We start from the raw sequence: 24,084 nt of genomic DNA, 5'->3' as shown, positions 1-24,084 counted from the left end.
TATACATCCAATAGCTTATTTTGCTGTTTCAAAAAAAAAAAAAAAACCAATAGCTTGTCGCAAAAGTGTGTCTAAGAAGCTTATTAATGCATTGTTCAATATCAGTGATTTATGATTTTTAAGATTGAATTAGTAATGTGACATAAACACACTTCAGTGGAATACAATTGTATTTTACTCTTTATTCTCTTTCAATTTTACTAAAAGTGTGCCAATTGATTAGGAACATACCTAATATGCAAAACCTGTAGTTTTTGAAAACTTGGAAATAAATTGATACTTCACTTGCTGTTAAAAAATAAATAATTTGATACATCAGACAACAATAGAACCCTTATAAGAGTGTGAAAGCCGCTGATCCAAGATGACATCACTTCACTATAAAAAATCACGTGGGAGTGCTCTTGGCTTAAAACAATATGACTTTTTTAGGAGAATTGATGGTTGTTCTTTATATAGTTAGTAAAATTAATGTATTAGAATATTTCAGCATAACTATAACTATAGTTTACATAAGTATTCAACACCAATAAGTTGGTCACGGACTTACACCATTAGAATGTGGGAAAAAGAGTGTTATAACACCAAAGCCACTAAAAAATTCATCAAGACACATTATTTGCCTCAATTGAAAGAAACTTGATCACTTATACTCAGCAAACTATACAGAGGCAACTTCTGCCACAGAGAAGCATGAGTTGCACAGTTATAAGGCACCTCTCACAAAATACAACAGTCTAAATGAATTCGGCAAGCTGAAAAACAGTGATATGGATAGTCTGCTAGCTACGTCTCTCTTGATTGATACATCAACTCCCCACTGAAGATACAATACAGCAACCAAAATCCTGAAACAGTATGCATATATCAACACTGCAAAAACTACAACACACTACTCAGACAGAGCAACTCCAACTCGAAGACAGGCTAAATCAAAGGCAAAATGACCAAACTATCATGACTTGACTTCCCCTTTTTTGTATAAGAAAACATGTCAAAAACAATAAGATTAAAGAAAACATGTAGAGCATCTCATCAAATATAGCTTTAGTTGACCACATTATGCCAGGTTTTGGTTGTGATATGTCAGGGTAAAAACAACATACTCTATTATCATATATTTTTTCTCTATCGAGACATGAAAAACTCAGGGCATGTGAAAAAGTAAAATACATCAAAACAACTTCCAAAATTCCTACAGGAACCAAAAAACATGATAAGTAATAAGCCTCCAAATTATTCATCAATGTATATCTAAAGACTAAAGAAAGCAAAATATAATCAAGCATCATTCTCATATTACGACAATGACTTCAACATAAAGAGATGCAAAACTGGAGTAGCAAAGCTAAAAAAAATACATAATTGTGCCATAACATCTGAAACCAACTTGAAGAAAACAAAACCGACCTTAACAATTCTGCGAACCTGCTAATGGGCAACCACAAAACTCCAAGCAGAAAAATCACTAAGGCCACAAAACCAGTTGCTTGTCCCACTTAATATCAAGAGTAGAGTTTTATATTCTTAGGTTACCTCTAGAAGACAGTAGTGAAGTTTACAATCTTTCATGTCACAATGAAGCCTGCTTAATCAAAGGTTTATCCCAACATACCGGGTGAAATGGAAATTGTGTAGGAGTTTATTCAATGGATAGAAACATAACAACATAAGACCAACTAAAGCTTCATTCCGATGAGATAGAAAAAATAAATAAAAAATTAACATAATTACATAAACAATAAAACTTATATACAACTGCATTATGTAGAATAACTTCCTTTTTTATAACTATGCACGAAATCTTATGATAAGATCCACCGCAGGTATTGACACAAAAACTAATCCAATTGAATTTAGTAATAGTTGATAGCAATCATACCAAATATAAAATCCGTTGAATCATCATAGTGTTTTAGGAGCTTGGAGCACTAAACATATGTACAATTAAATAAGAGTAATTTCAATGGAAAGAACTTCAGTACCTGGTTCCCTACAGTACTCACCTACCGGTTGTTGTAGCACTGCCACAATATTCCCATCTCCCAAATACATATCCGTTGCCAAGAATCTAAAAAAATCACTACATAATTAGGGTCCAATTCTTTACAACTAATTCAATAACTAAGAAGCATCTTAAAAAAAAAATCAAGAAATAAGAAGAAAATTAATGAAACTAAATATGACTTAGTCATGGACATAGCAAATTAACATCAAATTAATGTCATATCATAGTAAATTCACATTATATTTTTTATCAGTACAAAATCTGTGAAGGAAGTGACTTCTAGTCTAAGTGGTGTAGTCGCATAAATAGAGAACAAAAGAGAGATAATTTAGAACAAAAGAAAAAATGAAAACAGCCAAACTTGTTGTGGGATAAAGAAAATCAAAGGATCCCCAATTTAAAGAGTTGGAATTGAAAAATTGAAGAAACATTATGCTAAAAGAAATCCATGTAAAATCAATAGTAGTGGCCAAACCTACCTTCTCTACTGAGACGGAAAGGAATTTCAGCTCCACCATTAATCTCAACAAAAACAACCAGCTGCGATACAATGAAAAATAACGTCAACCAAAAATTAAAAAAGATGTGATTTCAGATCTACCAAAAAAACATATACACCGCATTTCATTAAAGGGAAAAAAGAGGGAAATCATAAGCCAATTGGGTTGGCTATGGTGAGGGCAACATATCGTGTAGAGAGAGATATAGAAAAAGAACTGACCGTGGCGGTAGCAACTGATGTTATGAGTTTGCTGTGATGATCCGAAGCCATAGACGGTGGCGATGGAGTTGACGGCAAGGGTGGTGCCGGAACCGAGAGCATTGGCGAAGGGAAGTGATGAGAGGAGAAAGACAACAATGAAAGTGGAAAAGACACAGATGTGGCAAAGGAGCGATTTAGCTTTGCATGAGAATAGGTAGGAAACGATTTTGATATCTGTTTATCTGTTTAGGAAAATCAGGAGCGATTGGTATGAGAGAAGGTAGGAAAATAGGAGATTTTGTTAAGCAAAGGAGCGATTTTGCTATGCATAAGAATAGGTAGGAAACAATTTTTATATCTGTTTATCTGTTTACGAAAATTAGGAGCGATTTGTTATTTCTTTATTTTATTTTATTTTATGTTTATCTGTTTAGTAGGAGATTAGGTGTGATCTGGCCGATTTGTTTCAACAAAAAAAGTAGGGTTAATAGGGTTAAACAAATTGGAATTAAGCATTAGGGTTAAAACAGTAAATTTAAGCATTAGGGTTTAGGTTAAAATTAGGGCTAAAATAAGCTTTCGGATTAACTTTTATAGATAAATAGATTAACAATTTAGTTAGGGTAAAACAGTAATTGTAGCCATTATGGTTTTGGAAAAATTAGGGTTAATAGGGTTAAACAAATTGGAATTAAGCATTAGGGTTAAAACAGTAAATTTAAGCATTAGGGTTTAGGTCAAAATTAGGGCTAAAATAAGCTTTCGGATTAACTTTTATAGATAGATAGATTAACGATTTAGTTAGGGTAAAACAGTAATTGTAGCCATTAGGGTTTTGGAAAAATTAGGGCTTCAAAATTGGCTTGGGACAACTTTTATATATAGATAGATATTAAGATATAACAAAATTATTCAACTTATATCTAATCTTAAAATAAATCACATACTCTTACATGTAAATCTATTTAAAAACTAAAATAAAAAAATAAATATAAAACACCAAAATAAAAAATAACCCTAAAAATTCTAAACTATGACATAAACATCATGCAAACATTTTAACTAAATTAATCAACTTACTAGTTTATTTACCCGGCGTTGCCCGGGTTAGACATATAATTAAGGATGGGTGAAATTCGTTATGTATCGTATTCGAATTTTTTGTTCCAAAATTACTTTCATCTTTTGATACTTATTTTTTGTCAAAAAAAATCTTTTGATACTTATTTTCTCCCCCCTCCCATAAAAAACATAATCTTAATATCTTTTAATTTGAAATTGTTTTTAGATTTTTTTTTAGATCCTGGTTTTAAAAAAAAAACAATAACAAAGAGAAATAATGCTCTTCAAAGTGATCTTTTTTAAAAGTTATAACGAACAACCTCATAGACCATGTTTGTAACAAATTTAAATAAAAATGATTTTGACATTCAATAATTTTGAGATCTTTTTTACTATTAATTAACATTAAAAAAATAATCAGAGCATGTTTGACATTCAAAACAAAGAAGGAAGAGAGAAAGGTTTAATGGGAATGAACCTCGAGAAAAATAATGGATAGGTAAAGAAAAAAAAGAGTAAAATATTAGAGTTTTTGTTGAGGTAGCATGGATAATCACAAACTAATGATGCAAATTTAGAGCCAAAATTTTAGGGTTGAGGATTAGCATTTAATGATGCAAATTTAGAGCCAAAATTTTAGGATTGAGTTGTTGCAAACCTAATATAAGGGATTAGTGGAGGGAAAAATTAGGTTAAGTTGCTGTAGACTTAACAAAACTAGACCATTGACCTGTGCTATCGCACGGGTCCTACCACATAGAAGTTAATCGAATCAATGGAAAAAATGTAACCATACATAGCCCATAGAAGTTTTATATTATACATAACAAAATGAAATGGTAGCATATAAAATCCTACCATGACATTCTCTAGCTTATATGTTCCTCCTTCTTCAACCATTCCTTGAATCGTTGGCACCAGTAACTTACGAACTGTGGCATGGATCCGTCCTCGCTAAACAAAAAATAACATGTCATTAACATAAACCATAGTATATGTTATCGTAGTGGCAACTTGAAAAAAGGATCATTTATTTATACAATCGATTTATATAATATATCTTCTCATCAGCCAATATCATGTTCATGAAGATGATATTGTAACCCCCCGTTTTCCCAACGTAAAAATTTCATAACAATTATCAGAGTTTTTCATCACAAAACGGAATGTTACAATTCTTAAAAATCATAAATGAAATAAATTAATATTTATCCTTCAAATTCAATCAACAAATTATTTAATATCTCACAGCGGAATTAATTCAACATCTAAAATAGTCTTGGCACGCAGGCCTCATCTTAAATGATCTCATAAATTCTTAATTCAATAATAATTCTTAAACTTCAAAAAGGCAATACGTAAAGGAACAGAAAATAGTATCAAAATCCCCATCCCGTTACGTATCAGAGCACCTAAGGACACAGTGAGATATAGTCACCCACGACCGCAGCTAATTTTGATTACCTGCAAGTTACCCATACGAAGAACAACATTTTCAAGCAGAAGGGGTGAGATTTCTCAAACAATAATATCAAGCTTATAAATCATATATTACATTTAACAACTTAAATATCATTAACATATCTTAAACTTCATTAACTAGCATCATTAATCTCCTACATTAGTCATATACTTCATCTTATATCATCAAATAATAATCACGAACATCATCACATATATTAATCACAAACATCATCACATATCGTCAATTATTAATCATAAACATCATAGCATTATCAAACATAGCATTATCATAATCAACTTCATAATCAAATTCATAAACAACTTCATATTCAAATTCATAATCAAATATCATCTTTAAAACATAAGCAAACATCATCTTAAAATCATCAGACATCTTATTCAACTCAACACTTGACTAGACGATGCGACTCAACTTGACAATGCAACTCTTAACATCTTAAACCTTCGTAAAAACTTCTTGATATGCAAATGCATGTGGTACCATTCAGCAACATATATGAGCGTAATTAGGCTCTTCAACAAGTGAGCATGAAGCTGCCAGGCCTAAAGCCCCCAACGTAGTTTGAGCATAAAGCTGCCGGGCCTAAAGCCCCCAACGTAGTTTGAGCATTAAGCTGCCGGGCCTCAAGCCCCCATCTTTAATGAGTATGCAATGGACTCAATCTTCCTACAACTTAGACAACATCATGAACATCTCTTATAACTTCTTGACTTAGACCGACACTTACATCTTAAATAAGACTCAGCAGTATATGCAGCATATAAATACAGCATCAAATGATAATCAACAACATCTTAAACATCACATCATCATAAGCATTATAATTAACACATATAGTGCATAAATAACAAGATCACATCCTTATATAACCCATCTTTAAATCACACATCTTCAAATAACACATCTTTAAATCAAACATTTTTAAATAGCACATCTTTACGTAACACATCTTTAAATCATACATCTTCAAATAGTTCACTAACTACAATTAATCAAATAATTCATCAATTACACTTTGCTAAATAATTCATTTACACAATATCAAATACCTAATAATTTACACATCGTTAAATAACACATCATTAAAATTACACATAATAATAAACATTGTATCATTGTTTTACCTTTATTAAATAATTTAAAAAGCACTAAAAGTGTACGTGGCCTAAACAATGTCTCAAAACATAGCAAAATTCTCTTTTATTTTTATGAGCTGCTATACTTATAAGTAGCCGAAACTATAAATGCATATAGAAGGAAAATATAGATCACATAAGCAATGATATTTATGAGCTCTTAAGGTTAATTGAATTGGTAAGGCTTATATTGTTCTTTGCTTAAATATAACCTGCTATGTCGCATATATGATCACAAAATTACGGCTATTGAAAACAAACCAGAAAAACCAATTTTCATGAAGAGATGAAATCCTATCATTGTGATAGTAAGAGAAAGCCACATACATATACACATAAAATTAAAGTGAATATTAACTTGTATGGTAATTTAGGTATACCGAAGAAAAGAACCGATTCAGATTCTGGATCAAAGTTTTATAGTCCACACAAACCAATTCTCACAAAAATCTAATCTTAGTCTCGTAAATCGAAATTCACTCAAAATAATATAACAAAAGTATCACGGATGCAAAACATCATAATTCAGAAAAGAAAGATCAAATGTATAATTACAAGCAACATAAAATAGCACGAATTTAACATCAATTTACTAAAAGATCGTGAAAAACAATAGAAAACAACATTCTTCACTACCCACATGATTATACAACCCTTATGGTGAATAGAGACTCCCCCTTACAAACTCATCCTAAAGCATGTTAGATGCAATCTAATGATTCACAGACCTAATATTAGTGAAAGATAGTCTCACCCTTACCTTAGATAGTTTTTCTGAAATCAAAAGCAGCGTTCTTCGTTCCTAGGGTTCTCTCTCTGAGTTCTCCTCTTTCTCCTCTTTCTCCAAAAAGCGGTTTAACGTAAAAACTCTTTCTAACTAAGCTTCCTTATTTATAATACTACTCACTCTTCCTAAATCTATTTAGACCCAATAACTTATTTTTCCTTCTATTCTAACCTCCAATTCTACTTACACTAATAATTCTCATATTCTAATAAATAATAGAATAATGCCACATGATAAAATACTAACACCTCACATATATAAAATAAATCACATAAATAGATTCTAACTTAATAAAAATATATAAATAAAAGGAGGGCGTTACAACTCTCCCCAACTTAAAAGAATTTCGTCCTCGAAATTCAAAGCACAAGAAAAAATAAATCTAGTTATTGCTTCTTGATAGATATCTGGCAAGTGTACCAAAAACTACCGAAGTAGTAAAAAATATCGATCCACAAGGACTGTGTTAATTTCAATCATAGCAAGCACGTTATACGTTAGGTTGTGTAAAGTTTGTATTTGGTTGCTCTAGGCAGAAAAGTTTGGTTTTATCAGACTTAATTAAAATAGAAAAAGTGCGAGAGAAAATTATATTGAGATGAATGGTTAAGCCGGTGAATCCGCTATTGCTCTATATGAAAAGTCTACCTCTCTTTATTCTTAATTACTACTCAGTTTTTACGATAAATTAACTAAGTGGTTTTGATCAATCTCTTGACTCAAAACCCTTTCCTAAGTTATAACCCTATTAATCTCTTAACTTGATTGAATAACCGCGGAAGCAATATTGGAACGTTAATTCATGTATCATAACCCTCAATTTCCTTCTCTAGGCTCCTAGTGTTGAGTTAAACAAAATTACTATTTTAGGATTAAAAGCTAGGGCTAGTAGTCATTCAATTCCTAAGATCAATTCATGTGATTGCAAGAAGCTAGGGCTAGTAGTCATACAAAACAATAACATGAAAAGCAATAAACACAAGTAATTCTGAATAAAAACTGAATAGCATTGATTATAGAGAGAGTTCAACTACAAAATCATATATTACAATAGTTTCATCATGGCTTAACCAAACTAAATGTTTAGCTACTCATAGCTAAACAATCATAAGAAATAACAAGAGAAAACATACATAAATCTAACCAACGGGGTGTTGGTATGAGATTCAGGGCTCGTTCCTTGGTCTTCTGTCGTCCTCAATGCTAAAAATCGCAATAATAATCAGTACCAAAACCCTTGCTAGCAGCTGGATATTTATAGAAAGAAATTAGGGTTTCAGAAAAAGCCAATCATCGTGCCACGTTACGGGCTGGTCGTGGCACGATGCTTCATTAATCCTACGTGGCAGCAGACAAAATCACCCATCGTGGCACGTTGCATATCGCTTCGTGCCACGAAATTTCCAGAGCTGAATCCTTTGTCCCACGCTTCATCCAACGTGCCACGATAGTCACCAAACGTGGCACGATGCTTCATTCTTAGGCAATTTTCCTTGGTTTCTCAAAGTTTCTTCTCTTGAGCTCTTGTTCCTGTTTTGGCTTGATTTCACCATGAATTCATTGCAGTTGACTCTCTAAATGCTATAATAAAGACCTCAATATGACTTAAAAACTAATGTTGATGCACTGTCATCACAACCCCAAACTTAAACCATTCCTTGTCCTCAAGGAATCCAATTTGCAAATGGAAAAATCGCAGTGAGATAACAACTTACCAACCAATGATATGCTTAAAAAGTTCACTCCTTTCCGGTGTAATGATGTACCGGATGCCTAGCTCTTACCTCCAAATCCACAACCCCACGCAATTGTTTGAATAGGGTCACACAATCATCATGCAGGTCTGCTGTATTACCATAAGCTTGAAAAATTTCTAAACTGTCAATCAAAGTCAGAGTCAAGTACACACTTTTAAGGTCTTTTAGGGTTATAACGGGGCTTAGGTGAAAGGTGGATATAATTTGGGAAGTAGTGTTATAAAACAATGAAGTTAAGCTCATACTACTTGGATATCTTTGGTAACAACACAGAAAACCAATCCTTCCTTTCAAATTGAACATAGAAGAGTACTAGAGAACTTTATTCTTTTGAGACATATAAACATTGTTGGTCTCATATACCAGATTCTATTCTTTTCATTCATTTCATATTTTTTCTGCACATTTTCAAGTGCTTTTCAAGAGATAAAATATAGATTTTAGCAATTTTTTTTTTCTCTTGGTTCTCTAGTACCCCCACCCCAAACTTAGTAAGTTGCTAATTCCAGAAGCAACCCCAAACTTGAACATTCACATAACCTAAAGAGCTTACTTCAAACAATAAATGGGACATTCATTCCTAAGGCCTTCTAGGTTTGTAACATGGCTCGTCATCGAACAAAAGATCTATACCTAATTGCTCAAATTGGCTTTACAAAGGATAAATAATGCATAAATCAAGGTAGGCTCAAGGTACCAAGCACTTTGCCTTAGTGTGTACAAAACAAGACCAATCAACAAATAGAGAAATATCGCAAGTTCTAGAAACAGCAGTTGCATGGAACACTCTTATATGTAAAATTGGAAAATAAAAATTTGGCTATGGACCTTACAAGTTGAGATATCTGGGAGTTGTGGCTACCTAATTCCTTTGCCGAACACTTCCCTTTGAAGTAATTAGGCATCATCCTCCTTGAACTCTTTTGCATATCATTGGTATAGCACTGTTATGAGATTGATAAATTTCCACAAACAAACAGATTCATCAATAATAAACAAAGGAAAGCATCACAAACGGGGGGCAATAAAGTTTAAACAACGACACACCAACATAATGTTCAAACGGAATAAAAAGTACATCAAAATAAAAGGAACAAAATACAGAAAGCTGAAAAATAAAATTGGACTCCAAGTCCATCACTGCTCATCATCATCAGTGGCCTCCGGATCACCCTGCAAGCCGGCATAAAACTCATTCACGCTCTGATCACTAGCTGCCTTCCCACGAGCGAAGTCGGATCGAAGACGACCCTCTCTCTCAACAGCACGTCTCCTCTGCTCCATAAAGTAGTCCTCCATGTTGGCCTCAGTGCCAAACCAGTCAAAAGCATTGCTCTGCAGCGACCTCTGACGGTGCTGATCAGCAGCAAGAGAAAGTTCCGCTCCAAAGTAAGGACCGTCCACATACAGCTGTGATGATGTATCTTGAGCCCAGCAAGCCATACCTTCTAAGTAATCCAGCATCATCGGGTGTAGTGGTGGGTATTGAGGCGCATCCTCCTGCATAGGCTGTGCCTGAGATGGTCCTCCACGCTCTCTCTGAACCGGTGGTCCTTCACAACCCTTCTTCTTCTCGAACTTCACCATGGCGGTATCATCAATAGCTCCCTTTGACTTAAGCATGATGTCTCCAAGCTCCTCCGGGACATCCTCTTTCTTACACAAAGCATTAATCAAGCAAACGTGCCCTAAATGCACCGAAGTCCCACAATTTGCCATTTCCTTAAGACTCAAATTGATCAGTCGCCCAACATTTATCCCATAGCCAAAGATAATGGCCTCCAGAATATACAGCCTCTCCATAGGCAACTCAGATGTAGCAGAAACACTTTCTAAGGTAGAATGAATGAATGAAGCCCAAGCTTTGTATTGTGGCTTGAGGTCCACCACATCCATCCTAGTAGGAAACCCAGTAGCTCTGGACCTAACATAATCAACACCCTCTTCGCCAATTTCCTGCAAGATTTGCTGAAGCACATCATCAGAAGGAAAATTATTCGAGCTCTTTGATCTCCTCATTTCCACGTGACACTATCTTGGAGGCTTTAGCCCTAGAAATGCATTGATGGCTCTAGGGCTATAATCAACCTGCTTCCCACGGACATAAACCACATTATCCTCATCTCCAAATGCATTAGCAAAGAACTCAAGAGCGATGGTGCGATTGCTTTCTTTTTCAACCATGTCGTTCAATTTCTTCCACCCAAGTGTCCTTATAGTTGTTTCAAATTGAGGATACCTCTGAAGATTGAAGAAATCAAACTTCCTTTCACCAGAAAACTTAAACCTCTTGATCTTTTCAAACCTCTCTGCATGCTCGTCATCCTCAAATTTCTCATAGGTGGGTTCAGGTGGTGGTTGGGTTGATTGGGTGCTGTGGGTTGTTCTGGAGCGTTTGTTGGATGCTGAGGCCATTTGTGGAGTTAGGTTAGATGGTTTGGATGTTTTGGGATTGAGGAAGATGAAGATTTGAGGTTAGGGTTTGTGAAAAAAAAGGCTAGGTTGAATTTATGGAAAAAGGTTAAAGATTTTGTGTTGTTGATTGGTTAAGATGTTTGTGAGGGAGATGGAGATGATTATATGTTTGTCAGGGACGAATTTTTGAGGTTGAAGATGAGTGAGACGAAAATTGGGCAGAGTTTTGGTAGGGAAAATGAGAATGGTGAGAAATTTGTGAAGCATGTATATATAGGCAAAGGATCATCGTGCCACGTTTGGTTCAGGTCGTGCCATGAAGCTATTTGTAACGGTCAAATGATTTCAAAACTTCCCACTCACGTGCCACGATGCAGGAGAACGTGGCACGATCATAGTTCTGGGCAGAAACGTGCCACGTTCATAGTCCCATCGTGCCACGTTCATAGTTCTTCCAGCAAACGTGCCATGTTTTGAGAGGGTTCGTGCCACGAAAATTCCAGTGGCGAACCATGTTGAAGCAACTCTCAAAACGTGCCACGATGAAGAACCATCGTGCCACGTTGGTCATGACTTAGAGAAAAAATTTCTTTTTCAGCTGTTTTTAAAAAAATACTTTTTTTTGTTGTTTTTGTTTTATGAAAATGCAATAAATAACTATAAACAATACCTGAGCGGATTTAAATCCGATGGGTTGCCTCTCATCCAGCGCTTCTTTACCGTCACTAGCTTGACTTATGATGACCCCTAAGGATCATTCAACACCACTCCCGCTCTATTCTTTGGGAGTTCACCTCCAAGGTATGGTTTCAGCCTTTGTGCGTTAACCTTGAAAGTCTCTTGTTCATCAGGCTTACTCAGCTCCACAGCTCCATAGGGAGTCATGTCTACAATCACGAATGATCCGGACCACTTGGATTTTAACTTTTCGGGAAATAACTTCAACCTTGAATTAAACAGCAAAACAAGTTGTCCAATATAAAATTCTCTCCTCACTAACCCCTTGTCATGATACCTCTTAGTTCTCTCTTTGTAAATTACGGCGTTCTCGTACGCACGCAATCTCATCTCCTCTAGCTCATTAAGTTTTAACAACCTTTTCTTTCCAGCTAAAGTTTGATCAAAATTTAGGGCTTTGATAGCCCAATAAGCTTTATGTTCCAATTCAACTGGGAGATGACAAGCCTTTCCATAAACCAACTGATAAGGGGACATCCCAAGCTGCGTTTTAAACGCAGTTCTATATGCCCAAAGAGCGTCGTCTAACTTCCTAGACCAATCCTTCCTAGAAGACGCTACAGTTTTCTCAAAAATTTGTTTCAACTGACGGTTTGAAACCTCCGCTTGACCACTCGTTTGAGGATGATAGGGAGTTGCACCTTTATGTTTGATGTTAAACTTTTTAAGCACAGTTTCAAGAAGATTGTTGCAAAAGTGCTTCCCCCCATCACTGATCAAAACTCTAGGGGTTCCAAACCTAGTGAAAATATTCTTCTTCAAGAAATTAACCACAGTTTTAGCATCATTAGAAACACATGGTATCACTTCACTTGGTAACATAGTCAACACACACAAGTATATGGAGATAAGAGTAAGAGGAGGGAAATGGTCCCATAAAATCTATGCCCCAACAATCAAAAGGTTCAACCTCAATGATTCCAATTAGGGGCATTTCATTCCTCTTTGAGATACTACCTGTTCTTTGGCATTCATCACACCTCTTTACGAACTCTTGGCAATCCTTGAAGAGAGTGGGCCACCAGAAGCCACTTTGCAAAATTTTTGCAGCGGTTCTTTCTCCACTATGGTGGCCCCCTTAAGCTGAGCTATGGCAGTGCCACATGATACTAGTAGCCTCTGTACCTGCAACACAACGTCTAATCAAACCATCAGCACTTACCTTGAATAAATAAGGATCATCCCACAAATAGTGGTTTGCATCCTTGAAAAACTTTTTCCTCTGGTGCTGCTCCATGTCATCCGGAATTATGTTACCGGCCTTAAAATTCGCCATGTCGGTAAACCAAGGCCTTTCTTCAACGGCCATCAGCTTTTCATCCGGGAATTCGGCCGTTATGGCCTTCTCTTTCTTTGTCACCTCCTCATTTTCCAACCTTGAGAGGTGATCAGCTACCACATTCTCCACTCCTTTCTTGTCACGAATCTCCAGGTCAAATTCTTGTAATAAAAGGATCCACCTCAACAGTCGAGGCTTCGAATCCCCTTTTGTCAAGAGATATTTAAGGGCTGCATGATCTGTAAAAACAATGACTTTGGAGCCTATTAGATAAGAACGAAATTTCTCCAATGCAAATATCACTGCAAGCAATTCCTTTTCAGTAGTGGAATAGTTAACTTGATTTTCATTTAAAACCTTGCTTGCATAGTAAATTGCATGGAAAAATTTGTTCTTTCGTTGGCCTAGGACTGCACCAACAGCATAATCACTTGCGTCACACATAAGTTCAAAAGGTAAATCCCATTCGGGTGCAATGATTATCGGTGCAGTCACCAACTTGGTTTTAATCAAAGAAAAAGCATTTAAACATTCAGAATCAGAATAAAAATCAATTTCTTTGACCAAGAGGTTGCAAAGGGGCTTAGAAATTTTTGAAAAATCTTTTATAAAACGCCGATAGAAACCGGCATGCCCTAAGAAACTCCTAACTCCTTTAACATTAACAGGTGGGGGAAGTTTCTCTATAACCTCTATCTTTGCTTGATCCACTTCTATGCCTTTAGCGCTTATTTTATGCCCCAAAACTATACCTTCGTTAACCATAAAATGACACTTTTCCCAATTTAAAACAAGGTTCGTTTCGGTGCATCTTTTAAGTACAACATTTAAGTGAAACAAGCATTGATCAAAAGACTTACCAAACACAGAAAAATCGTCCATGAATACCTCAATGTTCTTCTCTATCATGCCAGAGAAGATGGAGAGCATACACCGTTGAAAGGTCGCCGGCACATTACACAACCCAAAGGGCATCCTCCTATAAGCAAATATACCAAAAGGACAAGTGAAGGCAGTCTTTTCTTGATCTTCCGGAGCCACCGCAATCTGGTTATACCCTGAATACCCATCCAAGAAGCAGTAAAAGGCTTGGCCAGCCAACCTTTCTAGCATTTGATCCATGAATGGTAATGGAAAGTGATCTTTCCTTGTTGTGGAATTCAGCTTCCAGTAATCTATACACATTCTCCAACCGGTGACGGTGCGTGTGGGTATTAATTCATTCTTTTCATTAGCCACCACAGTCATTCCTCCCTTTTTAGGCACCACATGAACAGGACTTACCCAAGAGCTATCAGAAATAGGGTAAATCATGCCTGCGTCGAGCAACTTTAACACTTCCTTCTTAACCACCTCCTTCACTGTTGGATTTAGTCTCCTTTGAGGTTGAACTACAAGTTTGTATTCAGCCTCCATATGTATTTTGTGCATACAATAGGCTGGACTAATACCCTTTAGATCAGAAATACTCCATCCCAATGCTCCTTGATTGCTTCTCAACACCCTCATTAGTTTCTCTTCCTCTAAAGGTGTCAATGTATTACTGATGATTGCTGGTTTTGAAAAATCCTCACTAAGGAAGACATACTTCAAGTGTGGAGGGAGTTCTTTTAACTCTGGATTTTTTTCTTTTTCATTGTTCAAGGTTTCCGATCCCCCATATTTTTCACCAAGTATGTTTTCAAGTGGCGGTGGCTGCATTTGTTGTTTGCTTGCCTCAAGTTGCTTGACACACTCCTTCACCTCAACATCTTCAATATCTTCATCATTCTCTATAGAATTAACAAGTTTTCTCTCCATAGGTTGTGTTGGTTGAGGTTCACGAGAATCATCTTCAACTATCTCCTCAATGACATCAATCCGGTAGCACTTAGGATTTTCAGCTCGATGTTTCATGGCTTCAAAAATATTAAACACCACTTGCTCATTGTGGAATCTAAACATAAGCTGGCCCATTTCAACATCAATCAAAGCACGACCAGTTGCAAGGAAGGGTCTTCCTAGAATGAGTGGCATGTCTTCATCTTCAGCCATGTCTAGAATCAAAAAATCATCAGGGAATACTAGCTCGTTGACCTTAACTAACACATCTTCAAGTATACCAAAAGGGTAAGAGATTGACCGATCAGCTAAAGTAATGGTCATTCTTGTTGGTTTTGGCTCCCCACATCCAAGCTTCTTCATCATTGAAAGGGGCATCAAGTTGATACTTGCCCCTAAATCACACAAAGCTCTTCCGACGTCTACCGGTCCAATTGAACAAGGAATAGTGAAAGCACCTGGATCTTTTAGTTTTGGTGGAAGTTTCTTTTGAAGAATAGCACTACAATTTTCTGAAAGTGCAATGTTTTCATCATCTTTTAGCTTTCTTCTTCCAGTCAACAAATCTTTCATGAACTTAGCATATAAAGGCATTTGATCAAGAGCCTCACCGATAGGAATGTTCACCTGAAGTTGTGAGAAAAGTTGCATAAACTTCTTGAATTGACCTTCCTCATTCTTCTTTTTCTTGGCTAAATGAGGGTAGGGAAGTTTCACATATGATGGAACAACTTGTTGCTTATCTCCATCCTTCAATATTTGGCTCTTAGACTTCCTCAAAATTGAGTCTTCATCAATCAATTTCTCACTCTTTTCTCCCTCTATTTTTTTCTTCCTTTCATTTTCAACTACTCCTTGATCATTTTCCTCTTCAACTACACCATCTTCAATTTCTTTTTCAACTACACCCTCATTGTTCTTTTCAATTTCACCGTCCTCCTCTACTACTCCATCAACTTTCTTTGGAGCTTTGGGAACTAAAGGCTCAAGAACCTTTCTGCTCCTCAATTCAATAGCGTTGCAAGACTCATTCTTAGGGTTGTCTTTTGTGTTACCTGAGACTCCGCCTTTGTTTTGTTCAGCCAACTGTTTTGCTAATTGCCCCAGCTGAGTTTCAAGCATCTTTCTAGAGGCTTCATTGTTCTTTCTTTCAGCCTCTTGGCTTTTCTTCATCTCTTCAAAGTTTCCTTGAGTCATTTTCATAAAGTTGATCATAGTTTCTTCAAGAGCTGACGGCTTTCTTTGTTGTTGTGGAGGAGCAAGCATATGAGAATTTAAAGCATTGTTATTTGAGTAGCTCAAGTTGGGATGCTTGTTGATGCCCGAAGTGTAGTATTGATTTTGCCTTTGATAGCCTCCCATGTAGTTGGCTTCTTCACTAGATCCTTCGGGAACACATTCACCATTAGGATGTTCTTCACCACACAAGTCGCACTTGATTGCAGCTACTTGTTGTTGCTTATGAGCCAAAGTAAACCCTTGAAACTCCTTAGTTAGAGCCTCGATTTGCTTGTTCATGGCTTCTTGGTTAGCTAGAATTGCTGTTTGTTCACTCACCCCAAGCACTCCTCTTTCTTTCTTTTTCGCTTCAGCACGATACTCATTGCCAGCCATGTTTTCTATTAGAGCTTGGACTTCATGATCAGTTTTACTCTTGAGACTACCTCCCGCGGAAGCATCTAAGAACATTCTAGTGTTTGGTGTCACCCCCTCAGTGAAGATTTGGAGGTATTGTTTCTCAGTGAATTCATGATTAGGGCATCTCTTAAGAAGCAAATTGAACTGCTCCCAAGCATCATACAATGACTCACTCTCCCCTTGTTTGAAGTTTGAAATCTCCATCTTCTTTTCCCAATATTTAGACATAGGGAAATACTTCTCTAGGAACTTCAGCTCCCATTGGGTATAGTCAGCAACCAATCTTTCGCTCTTCCCGTCAAGGTGAAAGGAAACAGCCTTAGTTTCTTCTGTGCATCGGTCACAGTGGCTGGTTGTACACAAAACTCACATGTTTCAGCAAAGCGGCTTAAGTGTTCATGTGGGCTCATGGCTTCAGTGCCATCGAATTGTCTGTCTCTCAAACCATTTAGAACCGTAGTCTTGATGTCGAAAGCAACGGGGTTAGCGGGTTGAAAAGTGTAGGTCAGTTGACCGCGATGAGTTGCTAACCCATAGTCTCCTAGCTTTGGTCTTGGTGCTGGTTCTCCCATGATAGCAGATCTAGGAGAAGAGATTGTTTCAGATTCAATAGAGATTGGCTCCGGTATTTGTTCTCGAACACCCGGTGGAACGGAATGAGACAACCTTTGCAACCGGACAGCTTTCCGAAGTGCTCTAGCAGTTCTTTCAATCTCCGGATCGTACTCTAAGTCGTCGGCGCTCTGTTTACCTCGCATAAACAGCAAAATACCTTAGTAGCACTGCACGACACAAAAAGAATAATAAATGAAATCTGAAACAACGAAAATCTTAAAAACATAAATTTAAATTGCAGAAATCCTAAATTATAACGTAATTGCCTTGTTGAAATAATTCAACAGTCCCCGGCAACGGCGCCAAAAACTTGATAGATATCTGGCAAGTGTACCAAAAACTATCGAAGTAGTAAAAAATATCGATCCACAAGGACTGTGTTAATTTCAATCATAGCAAGCGCGTTATTCGTTAGGATATGTAAAGTTTGTATTTGGTTGCTCTAGGCAGAAAAGTTTGGTTTTATCAGACTTAATTAAAATAGAAAAAGTGCGAGAGAAAATTATATTGAGATGAATGGTTAAGCCGGTGAATCCGCTATAGCTCTATATGAAAAGTATACCTCTCTTTATTCTTAATTACTACTCAGTTTTTACGATAAATTAACTAAGTGGTTTTGATCAATCTCTTGACTCAAAACCCTTTCCTAAGTTATAACCCTATTAATCTCTTAACTTGATTGAATAACCGCGGAAGCAATATTGGAACGTTAATTCATGTATCATAACCCTCAATTTCCTATCTCTAGGCTCCTAGTGTTGAGTTAAACAAAATTACTATTTCAGGATTAAAAGCTAGGGCTAGTAGTCATTCAATTCCTAAGATCAATTCATGTGATTGCAAGAAGCTAGGGCTAGTAGTCATACAAAACAATAACATGAAATGCAATAAACACAAGTAATTCTGAATAAAAACTGAATAGCATTGATTATAGAGAGAGTTCAACTACAAAATCATATATTACAATAGTTTCATCATGGCTTAACCAAACTAAAGGTTTAGCTACTCATAGCTAAACAATCATAAGAAATAACAAGAGAAAACATACATAAATCTAACCAACGGGGTGTTGGTATGAGATTCAGGGCTCGTTCCTTGGTCTTCTATCGTCCTCAATGCTCAAAATCGCAATAATAATCAGTACCAAAACCCTTGCTAGCAGCTGGATATTTATAGAAAGAAATTAGGGTTTCAGAAAAAGCCAATCATCGTGCCACGTTACGGGCTGGTCGTGGCACGATGCTTCATTAATCCTACGTGGCAGCAGACAAAATCACCCATCGTGGCACGTTGCATATCGCTTCGTGCCACGAAATTTCCAGAGCTGAATCCTTTGTCCCACGCTTCATCCAACGTGCCACGATAGTCACCAAACGTGGCACGATGCTTCATTCTTAGGCAATTTTCCTTTGTTTCTCAAAGTTTCTTCTCTTGAGCTCTTGTTCCTGTTTTGGCTTGATTTCACCATGAATTCATTGCAGTTGACTCTCTAAATGCTATAATAAAGACCTCAATATGACTTAAAAACTAATGTTGATGCACTGTCATCACTTCTTCAAAGAACAACATTTTCAAGCAGAAGGGGTGAGATTTCTCAAACAATAATATCAAGCTTATAAATCATAAATTACATTTAACAACTTAAATATCATTAACATATCTTAAACTTCATTAACTAGCATCATTAATCTCCTACATTAGTCATATACTTCATCTTATATCATCAAATAATAATCACGAACATCATCACATATATTAATCACAAACATCATCACATATCGTCAATTATTAATCATAAACATCATAGCATTATCAAACATAGCATTATCATAATCAACTTCATAATCAAATTCATAAACAACTTCATATTCAAATTCATAATCAAATATCATCTTTAAAACATAAGCAAACATCATCTTAAAATCATCAGACATCTTATTCAACTCAACACTTGACTCGACGATGCGACTCAACTTGACAATGCAACTCTTAACATCTTAAACCTTCGTAAAAACTTCTTGATATGCAAATGCATGTGGTACCATTCAGCAACATATATGAGCGTAATTAGGCTCTTCAACAAGTGAGCATGAAGCTGCCAGGCCTAAAGCCCCCAACGTAGTTTGAGCATAAAGCTGCCGGGCCTAAAGCCCCCAACGTAGTTTGAGCATTAAGCTGCCGGGCCTCAAGCCCCCATCTTTAATGAGTATGCAATGGACTCAATCTTCCTACAACTTAGACAACATCATGAACATCTCTTATAACTTCTTGACTTAGACTGACACTTACATCTTAAATAAGACTCAGCAGTATATGCAGCATATAAATACAACATCAAATGATAATCAACAACATCTTAAACATCACATCATCATAAGCATTATAATTAACACATATAGTGCATAAATAACAAGATCACATCCTTATATAACCCATCTTTAAATCACACATCTTCAAATAACACATCTTTAAATCAAACATTTTTAAATAGCACATCTTTACGTAACACATCTTTAAATCATACATCTTCAAATAGTTCACTAACTACAATTAATCAAATAATTCATCAATTACACTTTGCTAAATAATTCATTTACACAATATCAAATACCTAATAATTTACACATCGTTAAATAACACATCATTAAAATTACACATAATAATAAACATTGTATCATTGTTTTACCTTTATTAAATAATTTAAAAAGCACTAAAAGTGTACGTGGCCTAAACAATGTCTCAAAACATAGCAAAATTCTCTTTTATTTTTATGAGCATGAGCTGCTATACTTATAAGTAGCCGAAACTATAAATGCATATAGAAGGAAAATATAGATCACATAAGCAATGATATTTATGAGCTCTTAAGGTTAATTGAATTGGTAAGGCTTATATTGTTCTTTGCTTAAATATAACCTGCTATGTCGCATATATGATCACAAAATTACGGCTATTGAAAACAAACCAGAAAAACCAATTTTCATGAAGAGATGAAATCCTATCATTGTGATAGTAAGAGAAAGCCACATACATATACACATAAAATTAAAGTGAATATTTACTTGTATGGTAATTTAGGTATTCCGAAGAAAAGAACCGATTCAGATTCTGGATCAAAGTTTTATAGTCCACACAAACCAATTCTCACAAAAATCTAATCTTAGTCTCGTAAATCGAAATTCACTCAAAATAATATAACAAAAGTATCACGGATGCAAAACATCATAATTCAGAAAAGAAAGATCAAATGTATAATTACAAGCAACATAAAATGGCACGAATTTAACATCAATTTACTAAAAGATCGTGAAAAACAATAGAAAACAACATCCTTCACTACCCACATGATTATACAACCCTTATGGTGAATAGAGACTCCCCCTTACAAACTCATCCTAAAGCATGTTAGATGCAATCTAATGATTCACAGACCTAATATTAGTGAAAGATAGTCTCACCCTTACCTTAGATAGTTTTTCTGAAATCAAAAGCAGCGTTCTTCGTTCCTAGGGTTCTCTCTCTGAGTTCTCCTCTTTCTCCTCTTTCTCCAAAAAGCGGTTTAACGTAAAAACTCTTTCTAACCTAAGCTTCCTTATTTATAATACTACTCACTCTTCCTAAATCTATTTAGACCAAATAACTTATTCTTCTTTCTATTCTAACCTCCAATTCTACTTACACTAATAATTCTCATATTCTAATAAATAATAGAATAATGCCACATGATAAAATACTAACACCTCACATATATAAAATAAATCACATAAATAGATTCTAACTTAATAAAAATATATAAATAAAAGGAGGGCGTTACAGATATCGTCTAGATTTTCCTTATCACGGATCAGCCATATATGGGCCACACGGACAATCAACTTCAAATCCTTCTTTCCACCTGTCACAGCTGAAATAGGGGTGAAAATGTTTGTCATATCAGCAGGTGCAAGAAACAGTTATATTTGCTTAAAGTAGAGAATAGTTGTATTCTCACAACTAAGTGGTATTTAAATAGGTAATTGGCAATTCTCTTTGTTAGTTTCAAATGTGAATGATCATAGTCTTCTATTGTTAATAATTATTATTCATTGCAGCCTTAAAAGCAATTAAAGCAATAGTAATTGATTAGCATAAAATTGAATCATTACTTTTAATAGGGAGTAATTGGTAGAGCTATTAATAGGGCGATTAAAGCAATTAAAGCTATTGCAGCCATAAAATCAGTAATTTGATTTGTGCGATAACCACGTCATAATTGCTTTTAATAGATAGTAATTGGTTTTCTTAAAAAAAATGTAGTAATTGGTAGAGTTAGTGCATAGCATAAAAGCAATTAAAAGCAATTTTTATACAAAAATAAAAGTGAATAGTGCATAAAAGCAATTGAATGGTCCAAACGGAGAGCATAAAAAAAAGTGTCATTACCGTAAATAATGGAAACAAAAAATTTAACAAAAAATGCTTTGCATCAATTTTTGTCGTGATGCAATATTTTTTTTGCTAAATTTCCTATGCATATTGATGCAAAGCTCTTCTATATAGCGTGACAAATGTGTTTAACATATTTTTCGTGGTTATTTTTTGTTATTGGAGCATATTTGATATATAGCATATTCGATTAACTTATCCGTGTGTTAAGTTTTTCTTGACCAATTGATATAAGTTCGTCATAATTGCTTTTAATAGGTAGTAATTGGTATAGTAATTAGTGCACACTTTTAAAAGCAATTAAAAGCAATTCCTATACGAAAATATGCAGGTTAAAAGTTTTCAATTGACATTAACTACGATTTCAAGCCATTAACTACGTTCTTAATTGCCATTAACAGTGTGTCATTCATTTTTAATTGCATTAAAAGTGTGTTATTCGTTTTTAATTAGCATTAAGTAAGTCCTATGAGAGAAAATGATGAGTTTGAGAATATAGATTGAATCAACGGGTGATATTAAAAGCAATTGAAAGCAATTCCTATACGAAAATAAAATTGAATACTTGTTAACAAAATTGCACATAGCCCTGCACTGCTCGATCTTAAGTCACATCATAAAGAAAAACGGAGAGCATAAAAAAAAAGTGTCATTACCGTAAAGAATGGAAACAGAAAATTTAACAAAAAATATATTGCATCAATTTTTTTCGTGATGCAATATTTGTTGGTAAATTTTCTGTGGATATTGATGCAAAGCTTTTCCATATAGCGTGACAAATGTGTTTAATATATTTTTCGTGGCTATTTTTTGTTATTGGAGCATAGATTAACTTCTCCGTGTATTAAGTTTTTCGTGACCAATTGATATAAGTACGTTTTAATTGCTTTTAACAGGTAGTAATTGGTAGAGTAATTAGTGCATAATGCATAAAAGCAATTAAAAGCAACAGGTGAGACTAAAAGCAATTCCTTTGGTGAAAATAAAATTGAATACTTGTTAACAAAATTGCACATAGCCCTGAACTGCTTGATCTTAAGACACATCACAAAGATAAACGGAGAGAATCAAAAAAAGTGTCATTACCGTAAATAATGGAAACATTAAATTTAACAACAAATTTATTTTGCATCAATTTTTTTCGTGAGCAATATATTTTTTGCCACTAAACAGAAAATTAAAGATGCCACGACACTAAAAAGAGTGCAAACTAAACTGAAAAGACAATAACATAAACCGCATTACGTACTTTTTTTGGCATTTTTTCACTACAAGAAAATCTGTCATTACCCACGAACAGTTACCCGCGGCCGTAAGGCCGTGGGTAATTTTTTAGAGTAGTGACGGATTACCCACGGCTAAACCGTCTGTAAGGTTAATATCTCAATTTGAATTTTTTGAAATTGCTACCCACGGCTTAGCCATCAATAATTATAGACGGCTTTTTATCGTCAATAGTTACCCATGTTCTAACCCTCTTTATGATACATTTATTTATATTAATTCATTTTCATATTGGCAACAATATATTTGTTTTATTTATAAAAAAAACAATATATTTGTTTGTGATTTTGGCTCCAAACTTTTTCCCCAATCCCAAAATTTCAAAGATTTGGCTCCAAAAAATGTGCCAAAACACATATTCAGAAACAAATAAAACAAAACGTAAACAAAAAACATAAAACAAAACGTATCTCACTGTAGAACTCACTGTAGAACGGTTACCACTCTTCTCTCTCGTCCGTGAAATCTCCTCACCCGGCTCACTCTCTTCTTCGATCGTCCACCAGCTCCATCTCTCTCTCTCTCTCTCTCTCTCTCTCTCTCTCTCTCTCTCTCTCTATGTGTGTGTGTGTGTGTTCGATTTTGGGATTCTCGTGAGAAAGGGTTCTCGTCAGAAGAGGGGTTGTTGTGAGGAAGGGGATTCTCCAATTTCAATTTTGGTAAGTCTTCTCTCCTTCTTCATCGTTAATTAAAGATTCGTATTTCATACATGTATCGTTAATTTCAATATTGACACTGTTGACAGAACAAGAACAGTTATCGCTTTCTCTCTCGTGATCCACCTTCTTGCTCGTGATCCACCGATTTTGGTAAGTACTCTCACTCTCCTCATCTCTAGTTACAAAATACGTATTCAATACATGTATATTTGTGGTTATTAGGGTTTAGATTTTAATTTGATTGTGTTTTTCAATTGACTGTGATTGTGCT

At 35.3% G+C, this 24,084-nt stretch overlaps 1 long non-coding RNA gene across 2 annotated transcripts; it reads right to left on the bottom strand.

Annotated features, from left to right (window-relative positions):
• Positions 1-494: 494 nt before the first annotated feature.
• LOC146938575 (uncharacterized) lies at positions 495-2,478 on the bottom strand. Of its 2 annotated transcripts, XR_015031347.1 has the most exons (3): positions 1,986-2,027; positions 1,411-1,585; positions 495-848 (listed from the first exon to the last, which is right to left on the bottom strand). It is a non-coding gene; the product is annotated as an uncharacterized LOC146938575 (long non-coding RNA). The 2 variants fall into 2 exon arrangements; XR_015031346.1 differs by having other exon boundaries at positions 1,411-2,478.
• Positions 2,479-24,084: the final 21,606 nt, after the last annotated feature.

The sequence above is a fragment of the Medicago sativa genome, chromosome 3 (assembly GCF_051527215.1).
Source record: "Medicago sativa cultivar Bolivia chromosome 3, Bolivia_mono, whole genome shotgun sequence".
Taxonomy (NCBI): Eukaryota; Viridiplantae; Streptophyta; class Magnoliopsida; order Fabales; family Fabaceae; genus Medicago; species Medicago sativa.
Note: the sequence above shows the minus strand (reverse complement) of the source record. Positions and strands in the feature narration are given on the sequence as shown.